General features: G+C 38.5%; 1 long non-coding RNA gene across 1 annotated transcript; it reads left to right on the top strand.

The window, feature by feature from the left end:
- Nucleotides 1-2631, top strand: LOC122823995. The gene is made up of 3 exons (XR_006369435.1): nt 1-115; nt 1723-1825; nt 2554-2631. It is a non-coding gene; the product is annotated as an uncharacterized LOC122823995 (long non-coding RNA).
- Nucleotides 2632-12694: the final 10063 nt, after the last annotated feature.

The following is a 12694-nucleotide window of genomic DNA, read 5'->3' as shown; positions in this document are numbered from 1 at the left end:
TGTCCAGATGAGAGTGGCTTTGTTGACACAGGTGTCTGATGGTGTCTTCAGCTCCAACTCCACAGCGATATGCACAATGCAGGGTGGCCCGATGTGTGCATGTCTGCTTACTCAGGTGAGCCAACTTCAGGAACTTCAAAATTGAGGAATTTGCAGATCAGGCATACAAGACATAGAACCAGAGTGATACGAACAAACAGATGTGGCAATGAATAATGAAACTGGAATGCTTAAATACTGAAAAGGTCATATTAGTGACATGAAAACCAGGTCAGTACAATCAATAAAATGGATGACAGTTAAATGAAGAAAAGAGGTGAATAATAACATGGACCTAACATGGCTGAATTTAAACACAAAAGTATCTAAACAGGCCAAATGTATGGAGAATAGAACATATTAAAAAACTAGAAAACTTTAAACCTATGGATGAGACAGGATTGTGACCTCAACCAAACCAAACACCTTCAGGATGCATTAGTGCAAATATTGTAAATTAGGCCTCCCTGTCCAGCATCAGTGTCTGATCTTACAGAGGAGCCTCCTGAAGAAGGATAAGAAAAAAATTGAATAAACTAACTCCCCATCTTTCTGGGAGTCTTTCTTGAAGAGCTCATGTTGTTAGAACTGCCAGCTTTGCGACACATATATACAATCCTCCTTTCTCAATCGCAGAACACTACTTTTGCACACAAGCAAGACTGTATAATAAGTTGCTTTTACAGAACTAATTAAAGTATTATTGTAGATTTATTTTATTTATTTAATCTTTTTTGTTTTGAACTAAGACTCATCAAGGCCCCGAGTCCCAGCTGGCTTGAGGTTTGGACAGCAGACAACACCAGCTTGCATTTCAACACATTTTGACTTTTGAAGAGACAGACAGGAGAGGATCATATGCAGCAGAAAGGTCTTGATGTACAAGAGAGAAGGCCAGCATTCTGACACCTCTTCCCAATCCCCCGCACTTTCTGGACCATAACTGAAAAATGTAAAATAAAATAGGACTCATTTGCATATGCTGGAGCAAAACATTCTTACTCCTAGTCCCCTTAAGAAGCAAAAGATTTAAACAAATCATCCAACAAGTATTGAGCAATAACATTTTCATCAGATGCAAATCAAGGTGGTTGAAAGATCAACTGAACTAATGGATGACCTAATCACGGGGGATTGGCTGTATTGATTCAGATGGTCATATCCTTATTGTCTGTCAGGTCTGCAGGAGATGGAGGTGGATACGTTCCCTCACTGGCTAAAAGAAACCCTTATTCAGATTACACCAATTTAGTCCATACCTCTGCTTTTCCCTTGGGGTTAAATAGATTACAGGCGAGGGTGGGTGATATTGCTGAGTTGCAGCTTAGAAGTTGTCTTGCAGAAGGTTAGACTTGGAATAATTTACTGTAACAGATTTTTATTCACCCTGCTCCGAATGTAGACGTTTTATTTTTCTCATATTTTCTCACGAGCAGATTCAGCATTACCACTGGTTGTATCCACCATATAAAAATTGTCTTAATCCTCCTTGATATACACTGTGTTGCAAATGTTGTCACGCTTGCAGATGCAATTTTGCACGCAAGCAAAATTATGACTTGGTGGTTTGTGACACTGGCTGCCAATGCCGCAGAGACAGTCATTCTTCAAGGACAATCTTCTGCATCTGTGTGAATAATCAATGTTACTGAAAGTTTATCATGAACACGTGGCATATTTCAGACGGCGACATCACTTCTGCAGAGCGGCTCCGGAAATAAAGCCACCGTCTTCCTCAAGAGAGCCGGAGGGCAGAGAGCCCAGAAAGATACGGAGAAATGTTGGGGTAAATAGTTGAGATTGTGAGAAGGTTTGAATAACAGACAGGTACAAAGGTCATTCTCAGTAATTTCCCTCCAGACACGTCACAGCAGGTTGTGAAAGAGAGGCGTCTAGCTGCAGACAGACATGTTCATTCACCTCGGTTTGTGCCGAACGAAGCAGCATCCTGAGCCGAATCCTAATGACTCAGCCGAGCTCGCTGCATTCAGTGCTCTGTGTGACATAGAACAGGGAAGCAGTGGCAGCTCCGGCTGTGCTCTCAATCCACACAAATATGTAACTATGAAACCTCTACATAAGGGAAAACAGCTTGTCAACATTTATCCTATAATTTCTTGTCGAATTTGCTCTACATTAAACTTACAAGGCAAGGATTTTTGTTCTTAAGCACCAAATCAAAAATGTAGAGGACTTCAGGAATCATCGTTTTTTGAACTGAACACAAGATCACAAATACACAAATTATGACTTCAGTATTGCTTATCTAACATCCAAAATGCTGTATGGATTGCCATTTTTGAAAAGATAAAAGAGTGTTTATGTTATCATAAGCAACCTCTGTCGTGATGCAGCTTTGGGCTTAAGCTGTTGACCTCTTTCCTCACTGTGCTTCTAGTAGAGGAGTTTTCCTTCCTGCTGTCACTCCGTGCATATTCTGTAAGAGAATGGATTGCTTCAAAGTTAACGACTCGGTGGCATCAGTCTTCAGCTGACACAAGACTTTTGTTTTAGGTGAAGTGAATGCTGCAACTTGGTGACTTGATGCAATCTGCTGGGCTTCCTTAAAGACTATGCCTATTTGAACAAGACAACTGAGCTTGACTGCATCTTTTGGAAAATAAAGTCAAATTGGAACATCTGTAATTGATTTTGAATCTGTGAGATTGCAGTGCATTTCTTTGCATTTTTGAAGTTTTAATCTCTGACTATCCACTCACAGTTCATTATGGGTACTTGACCGTAATGTATACGCCATGTATCAGTATCCGACTGTTAACTTAACAGTAGAATGTTGTACTGAAGAGGTAATATGTATGCTGCAGAATGCATAACACTTTTAACTTCCACTTGTTTTCCTCTTCAATTCAGCATTCAGAGCAGCCATCTTCATAACAAATGACCTACTGTGGCTTATCCTCTTTCTACACGGTTTCTACGACACACTATATTTATATTGTATTCAGCATAATGCATAGCATCAAAAATAATAATTGATTTCCATTAGATATGTATGCCAGACTCATAAATAAGAATTAAATTATATATATGATATATATAGTTCACATTTTCAAATGAATTGCTGAAACAAAATGTCTTTAAGACTTTCCACTTTTTTGAGATGAGGGTGTAAATTATTATAACCTCATTATGCAATCAATTGTGAGAAATTCTAACTAAATGTTGCTGTAGCAACTATATATGACCTGAATACACCAGTGGACTGCTCTGATTGAGTATAAAAACAATTTTTTCTCCATTTTTCTGTAGGCCATCCATACTAAAAAGCAACGATGTGAAATTTCCTGCTGAGGAAGTTTCTATTAATGCTTCAATAACTTTTTTTTTTTTTTTTCTCAACCTGGATTCTTTTTATGTGCCGGAATTGATTGAAATTCAAGGTGACTGCAGCTGCCACAATCAGAAGGACGTAGAACGCTACAGACTTTCTGGATTTGCACCTGAAGTCTCCAATGTGTTTTTGATACATTTGCTGTGAGTCATTTCTGAAATACTACAATGAAATATACCTCTATTGCCTTTTTAACATGGTTTAGGTACATCACTTGACTTTTAATTAACTGATTTTAAAGGTGCATTTTAGATTGCAAAGTGTATTCAAGTTGTGTTTGCCAGCTGTAACCCTGGCTTTTAAAAAGGACTACTTTGAAAGGTGCCAAATGTGTCATGCTTTCATTTTTATTATATATGTAAGACCAAGAGAAAGGAAGAACCAACAGCTAACACAAGCAAAACAGAAATGGGGACAGGGTGAGACAGAAAGAGAAAGAGGGGCAGGAAGGGATGTAAACTATAAAAAAAGGCAAAGGGACTGGCTTTGTCATGACAGTCTCCTCTCCCATGGTGGGGAAGATGTGTGTTCATCTGCTCCAGCAGTCAGGCTGAAAAAGCTGGTGCTGTTGCATTCACTCCAGCAGAGCAGTAGGACTCATGGCTGCCTGGTTGGCAAAAAAAAGCTTGTTATCGCCCCCCTCGTCCCTTCATCTTGTTTCTCCTCTTCTTTCCCCCACGCCACAAGCATCTGCATTCTGTTTGCTTCAACAAGCCCCCGCGCTTCCTGGCCACCATGTAACGAGGAAACAAGCAGCGCTGTTTTATTCCTCTTGAAAGACTCAGGTGAAGACAAACAAGCCCAGGTGGTTGCTTGTGCTGGAGCAAAAACGTCCTGATCCTGAAAATCAAATGCCTTCCCGTCAAGCCAAGGCCGGTGACCCTGCGGTGTCGGAGCTGTCCAGCTGCTTCAGGAAGTGAACCTCAAATCCCCCAAAACAGAGACAATCTAAAGAACTCGATCAACCAAAAGGAGTCACATGGGAAGAGAGCTGTGGAGATAGGAGAGTTCACTGAATCCACAAAAACATGCCTTTTTTCACCTTTTTATAATTACGTCAGATATGCATGGTTTTACCCTAAGAGACACTTTGGCCTTTAACTTTTTATTGCATAGCTGAAATTGGTTGGTTCCCTAGCTGTTAAGAATGATCCACAAATTTAGCATCAAAATATATTAAAGGCCTGCTATTGCTGCCCCAACATTTCAGACCTCTCAGAGCTTTTGGTTCTGGTCTGCTCTGCATCCCCAGAACCGGAAGCAGCATTCAGCTTCTATGCCCCACAAATCTGGAACAAACTCCTAGAAAACTGCAAAAATTCTTAAACACTGACTTCCTTTAAATCCAGGGTAGAAACCCGCCTGTTTAGAGTTGCTTTTGCCTCAAGATAACTAGAACACGGATCAGTGTATTTGATGTGTATTGACAAACTAGATGATGTTATCTGACAAAATGTAATATTTGCTACTGGTTTTTATGTGTTTACGATGTTCTGATGTTTTCATACAAAGCACTTTAAACTGCCCTTTTGCAGATATGTGCTACACAAATAAATGTGATTTTTATCACAATTAAAGTCAAAGTCAAACATGTGAAGGATGGTCCCCTTACCATATTTTAAGTGAAAATAGTGAATTTGGTGGAAAACTAACATGCTAAACATATATTTTTCTCAGCAAAACATGATGGTGGCAGAATCATAATGTGGAAATAAACTTGTTTCAGCAAATAAAGATGCACAGAGCTGCAAATACATAGAAAACTTGTAAGAAATACTTAAGGGATGTATTGAACTTAAAACTGGGGTGGAATTTCAACTCCCCGAAGGACCACAATCACAAACAACCATGAACATGATGGACGCATTTGAAGCAAAGTACTTATGTAAGTATGCGTCAAAGTCCAGACCTGTAGCCAATTACAAACCTGTGACAGATTCTTAATTAAGTCTTCACCCCTCATAAAACTAACCCGAAGCCCAAAAGATTATCAAACAACAGCCGGTAAATTGAAAAGTAAAGTTTGTAGGTGGGCCAACGTTATAAATCACATTATGTTTCACATGAAAGATAAAAGTGCACTGCAATAGCCAGAACATGCAAGTTAAATATACACTCAGATGACACTCATATGCATCTCCACTAATGAGAAGAGATGCACATCTAAGTCTTTGTGACTTTACAATACTTAAAATTATGAATAAATAGCTGGAATAGGAAGATAAATGGTGATCAAATCTATTATCGCAAAAATTGATGTAATCATCAGGAATAAAGAGAGTTAGAATGAGATAAGCTGCTTATCTCTGTTACATAAAAAACTAAATCTGTCACACCACATTATGAACTTACTGCCATCTGTTTGTTTTTCTTCGCACTTGGATGATTTTTTTTCGCCTCTCTAAACCTCAAGCCGAAGCTGGATTTTCCAAACTTTTGGCCCAGCGCAGCAACAAAGTATCCGAAGTTGATTGAGTTGATGCTCAGAAGCCTTGTGAGCCCTTTTCAAGTGCGGCTCCCGTGGGTTTTCCCCCCGTGGTTCAGGATTGTGCCGGGAGCCACGGCGGCTCCAGCTGACAGGGTCCCCCTCAGGTCCCGGCGGCTGCCAAGGATGAAGAGAAGGCTCCGAGCAGACACGCAGTGACAGGAGCTGATGTGTCCGTCACTGCTTTCATTTCCTGCGCTTCACCATTGATTCGTCAGCGGGGTGACATTAGTGACACGTTCTTTTAATCTGCTGCAAAGACCTTGGCCTACAGAGCACATCTCTTGAGGACGAGAACAAACCCTCAGCGACGGGGGCCCAAATGGAAACCATCACTTTTTTCCAGATGCTTGAAGCACCGTGACTGGATCTGGGGCTTGTTTTGCTTTTGCGACACAATCCAGGAGGAACACAATAAAAAAAGTTGGACAAAAGCAAATTGCTGAAAGCACCAGACTACATAGGGACGGTTATTATCAAAGGCTATATTGATCAAACATGAAAGGAGAATAAAAATGCTAAACTAATATTCTAGAGGGTGACTATGGCCTATCATTTTCTGATGAATAGTTGAAGTCTGACAGTGACTTCAATTTAGGCTTTCAGGCGCTCCCCTTTTGCGAGCAGGTAGCTTCCTCCCGTGTGTTGTCAAAGGGGGTTTGACATATTGTTTTAGAAGCAGAAATGGGGAGGATGTTGCCAGCGGAGACACGAGCCCGCATTTTGTGAGCAAAATTAAAGGTCATTTGGAGAAACTGAAAATTAATGTGAGCTATCAATTTCAGCCTTTTAAAAAATGTGACATATTGCGGCTTGACACGTCTTAATTAGGCCATCAATAGTGTGGCAACAGTGGCTAATGGTGCAGAAGACACGGCCAGGATAAGTTGCTTTTCAGACATTTAACCAAACATTCTTGTTCCTCTAAAAGAAATTAAACTAAAGCAGAAACATGAGTTTTGGTTTAAATATAGTTTGATTCCTGTAGTAAAGTAAAGCCTCCTACTGGTTTTACACCTTTAGTAAGCATGTGGAAAACTGTAAAATAAATGTATTTGTAATCACAGCACTAGACTTGAAGCAGAGTATATTTATTCAGTGATAAAAATGATGAGATGATGAATTAAAACCAGTCTTTACATTCATATTTTATTTAAGTTACTTAAAGTGTCAAAAACCTAAAATGTGTTTAAGGTGATACCAGTATACCTGCTTGTACTTGGAATATCTGCCATGATTTACAGCATAAATATGATGCAAATTAACCATAATAGCTACCTACCAAGCCCAGACAGAGAAAGATCAGTAGTTCAGGACGTCTTTAATATATGTGTTTGAATTAATCTTTAATTCAAACACACACAGATCAAAAGCAAAAAACAAAAAACATTATTATTCAGTATATAGCAAAGCTGAAAAGTGAATCAAGCCCTGTTCTTCTTATGATGCATTGTATTTGCTGTTGAAGTTGAAAACGGGATTTAGTAATAACATCCAATAACTCTGTTATTTTCTAATTTTGCACTCAACAAACAGGCTCATTACCATTAGCAATAAAAGCTAATAGTAAAGTGTATCTCTGCATTTTGCATTCAAATACTAAAACTTTGTTTACATAATGTTTCCAAAAACATATTCTGTTGCATATCTGAAAAACAAGACTTTACACAACAGCAGAATTGAAAAAGCTCTGGAAAAATAATGCAATGCTCATGCCAGCCCTGTAGGAGGTGGTAAATATGATCTGGCGCATTTAATCACAGTGGTCGGCTCTTGTTATGCTGCTGCATGTGTGGAAGAAAAACGGCAAGGTCTGTTGGCACAAGACAACATGACTGACATTGTCACTGGTTTGGGTTTACAGGGACATGATTCACATTCGCATTAGACACTTTCTAAAGCATTGAGACATTGAAGACAATTCAAGTTTAAATCTGTGAACTTCAGTTCCAAAATCACTGACATGGAATCAAAAAGAATCAATGATAGAGGAAATGACTCTGTGCAAAGAGAAATAGACAAAGAGCCAACTGTGAGCACGGTGGGTATTTTGTTGCAAAGCAGATGTGGAAGGGGAACAGCACAATTAACTTGCAGTGTTATCTCACTTTATACTTTTAATCTTAAATATGACTAAGTTATCTACAAGGATCCAGTCCAAAGTGTGTGATTTAATTACATATTTCTTCGTAGAAAGCTTGACAGTCTTCCACCAGGAGATTCTAATTTTCTGAAAGGAGGAACTTTCTTTATTAGCGTCACACTCTTTAAACTCTTCCTGCTCCCTCCGTCCCACCCACCACCCATCCCATACCACTCAGAATAAATAAGATAAGGGAGAGCAGTGAACGCATCCATCATTCAAAGTGGAAAAGGGTAATTTAGCTGGGCCCTTCTGACAGCTTTACAACTTTGCACGCTATTCTGTTTTAATTGGCAATCATGAATTAAGTGAATGAGAGCCATGTTGGCTGCCAATGTCTGTTCTTATTGCAGCTTTTAATTGGGTTGACTTGATGAGTTCCTGAGATATAACCACACAATATATTCTCGTGATTGGCAACCCGTTTGTCGCCATATAATTAGGGCCGCTGACAAATCAGATGTACGAGGGTTTCCTCCTCAGCCATACCAGGTTGGTTCACTTGACGCGTTTCGTGGGATCGATGGAGCATGTACGGTTGTGTGTAACATATAATCAACAGATATTTGGTGCTGAATGCAGAGATGAGACCAAAAGTCTACGATCTTCAAGAGATCCTTCATGCACACGGCCTTGCAGAAGTAATCATGCACCTTTTCACATTTTGTCACAATTAAAACCACAAACTTCAACATATTTAATTTTGATTTTATGAGATACACCAACACAGAGTAATGGATAATTGTATATGTGAAGATAAATATGATAAAAAAGGTGCAAACGTCTGTAAAATGCGGACTGCATTTGTATTTAAGCCCTTTATTCTTATGGCCCTAAATATAGACCAGCACAATCAGTTCCTTCAGAAGTTACCCAAAACATATTCCACTAGTGTGTATTTTAATCTCAATAAAAATGCAATGGTTTGATAAAGAAACATGGACAAACGGCATCATTAAGACCCTGCTGTAAAACATTATCCCAGCCTTTGACACTGTAGGTTCAGTCACCTCAAAATGAAAAGAGAATGGTACAAATGTGATGCTACCTTTGATAAATAAACATGCTTCCATTTAAATAAAGTAATTCAACATACGATGCTGATATCTATCTGCTTGGGATGACTGCAAATAAAAATGCCAGATTGTGAGCCACCAATGAAAATATTAGAAAAAAATACACAACAGTTTCATTCAAATACAATTCAGCTGGTGCTGTTTTTGCAACAAAACCAATTATTTCTATTTCAATCTCATTTTGTGAGGACTAGTAAAAGATCCTAGTGTTCCTAAGGACATTTTCCAATGCTTTGGGTCTCAGGAATCAAGCTAAATATTCAACCAGTTTATTGGAAATAAAATGTCAGGGGAGGCTCCTTTAACAAAGAGAGGTTTGAATTACTGAGACAAAAGGGCAAGTGGTGAGCAGAACAGAACATTTAAGGAATGAACATAGCAGAATGAGAATATTGTCTTACTGGTTGCAGAGGACAGTTTGTAGTCAGGGAGGAATGAGCGAAGTTTAGGGTGTTGTGAATAGACGGTGGAGTGTTGGAGGGCAGACAGGTTGGTTGGAGGATTTAAGGAAGTTGGGAGCCTTGCAGTTGCCTGGATGAGGTATTCTGGGTGGATTATTGCACAAGGTGGCTTGATAGAGTCACAGAGGGAAAAGAGCCAAGATGTAACCTGGGAGGGAACCTTGGAGGTAAGGACAGAAGACAAGGTATGTGACAACATCCCACAAGCACACCCAGATCCCAGATTGTAAGTTTACACAACAAAATGTTTCCTGGGACTAAGCAAAAAGAAATTAAGTGAAGTCAGTGATTTCCTGTGTCATGAGGGGCCGCATAACCTTTGCTCTTTCATTTCTGTTGTATCTTGAAAACAATTTTATATCCAAGGATAGACTCACCATGTGGAAGTAAAATTTCACTACTGTATGAAATTAAAAACCATTGTTTTCTTTTCACTTCAGTTATGGGTTACTTTTCATTGATCACATTGAATTCAATTAAAACAAAGCAACATTATGTACATATATGGCACCATTCATACACAAGGCGATCTAAACACATTCAAGTCTCTGGTTGCAAACTGACAAAATGCAATGGAAGTTCAATGTGTAGAAATGTTTCTTTGAAGTGTTATAGCCCTTGCTCTGATGCAGTTGTAGATGATCTGTTTGAATGTGAGGTGGTGGAAAACCAAACTCCAGGAGTACAAAAGCATTTTCTTGAGATGTGAGATATTTTCCATTTATTTAATATCCTTTTTTGTTTTGCAGCTGGTTCTTAATGATTAAGACAATCCCTACGGGTTTTCAGGCTCACCTCATACTTTTTACATATAAGGTCAAATGTTCAAAGCTTTTTCCTTTCCTACTTGCATTTGAAAAAAACAGAGCAAAAAAAGATATTAAACATTAATAGGCTGATGAATAAATATTTTGTGTCTCCAGGACTCAGCACTTTCTCCTCTTCCCTATAGCTGGCTTAATTAACTCTTCCAGACTCCTTCAGTAAATTAACACATCTCTTTCAGTGTCCTTTGACATTGTTTTCCTTTTTTCCACTTCTCATTTGCTTCTTCATTTCTTCTTCTTCAAATGAGTAAAGCAGCTATTTAATTCAGCATTGTGCCACATGAAGGGACACATAATAATTCAACCTCAGAGTCACTATTTTAACTTACACAGCAGTTTTTATTTTTTTTATTTTTTTCTTGCTTCAGATGTAATTTAGATCATTAGCTGGAGGCAAAGGCACACTTGGGATGTTTTTGTATTCGCCAAATTGCACGTGAATCACTTAAGGGCGTAAGATTCTAATTTCTGATTCAGAAGAGTGCAGGTCTGTTTGGACAGTTGCACATCTCGGTAATCAAAAACGACGTGAGTTTGTCTCAGAGGGATACGCTGCTCTTAAATCCCATTTTTTGTGTATTTTCTCAGCTGTCTAGTAAAAAGACTCAGATTTCTTCTTACAAAAAGCTTCTGTGATGTATTATTGAATATTTCTCCTTTATTATTCCAGACAGAGGTCAGGCAAGAGTCCCAACCTGGAAGTGCTTTTACCTTTCTGGTCTTGAACCGTCAAAACGGAGGTCAAACTTTTGTACTTTAAAAAACGATTCAAGATCTAATACAGTTGACCTTCTACCAAATAAAAAAATTTTCTTCATAGAACAACAAATACAGGGGAAAACCTTGGGAATTTAGGACTCTGAATTTAACAAAGGACAACAAAAACAAAGTATTTTTTGAAGATGAGAAAAAAAGGTTAGGACTTTGTAGCCCAAGCATATGGCAACATGTTGGGCTATTCATGCCCAAAGGCAAAAATGACTAGACAATTTAAGCATAGCGGAGTACTGTAGTAGAAATTATTCAGCTTTATATTGCAAGTCAGAAATACACATACACTCACCATGAGCATGCATGTCATTAATTTGGCATTTTAATGATTCATGATGGTGTGATTATATACAGAATACCTAATGTTTTACATAAATAACTGGGTTTATTCAGACATGTTGAAATACATACATACACTAATGTTGATATTTATTTTATGACCTGTAGTAAGTTGAGCTTCAACTAGTTTTTTTTGTTTTGTTTTGGTTTTTTTTTCTGTTAGACCGATCTAACATTTGCCAAATGGATTCAGTTAATACCCAGGAGCTGTAGGGAAATGTTATTTAGACTGAGTAGACAAAAGGGAAGGTGTTTTTATGTGTTGGTCTGGAGGACATTACAGCTTCATAATCCAGATAATTTACTGCAATTGATGGAACCACAAATTCTTCTCACAATCAGAAAATCCTGTAAAGACTGTGTAATAAAAGCCCAGGCTGTTTTAATATTTACCCTCCGGTCATCTGCCTTGCTTGGTCTGGTGTCTTGCATATTCCTCTTGACAATAATTTAAAGATATTCTAACTGGCCAGTTTTCTGGCCAGTCAAGCATGGTAACACCATGGTCACTGGACCAGCTTTTGGTACTTTTCGCAAAGTGTTGGAAAAGGAAATGATCAACTCCGTAAAGCTTGTTACCAGAAAAGTAAAAGTTATCTCAAATTTGCTGGTAGACGATCGAGTTGACTGCGAACTTCAGAAAACACAGTGGACCAACACCAGCAGATGACATGGCACCCCAAATCGTCACTTTCCTTCCACTCAACCTTCCACTGATGTGCTTGAATATAATGGTGTTCTGTTATGTTTGAATTGTATCAACATTAGATGGAATGAATTCTTGGAATAATACTCTATCTGCATTGAATCTGTACGTTTTTACTTTCTAAAATACAAAAAAAATCTAGAACTTTTTCATGATATTTTGTGTTTTAATTTTCCTGTATGAGCTTACTAGGAAAATATAAACGAGTAACAGTGAAACTGAGGTTACACTACAATGGAAATGCAGAATCCTGAAAATGCACAATAGAACGATGGCTGGATAATGCTCCCATTGTGAACAGTGGAGAGATAAACATTTTAGGAATATGGAGCAATGAGTTTGGATGACACAGAAAACTTCAGGGAAAAGAACAACGCTATTTTTCACGCTCTCCTACAAATATCGTACTTGTTGAAATCCATAATTTAGACAGGACTGCAGAGCCTCATCATGCCAAGAATTGCAGCTGGTATGTGTTTGGCGACTGGTCAGCTC

This window comes from Gambusia affinis, linkage group LG21, assembly GCF_019740435.1.
Source record: "Gambusia affinis linkage group LG21, SWU_Gaff_1.0, whole genome shotgun sequence".
In the NCBI taxonomy this organism is placed as follows: Eukaryota; Metazoa; Chordata; class Actinopteri; order Cyprinodontiformes; family Poeciliidae; genus Gambusia; species Gambusia affinis.
This window is presented reverse-complemented; position numbering and strand designations above follow the sequence as displayed.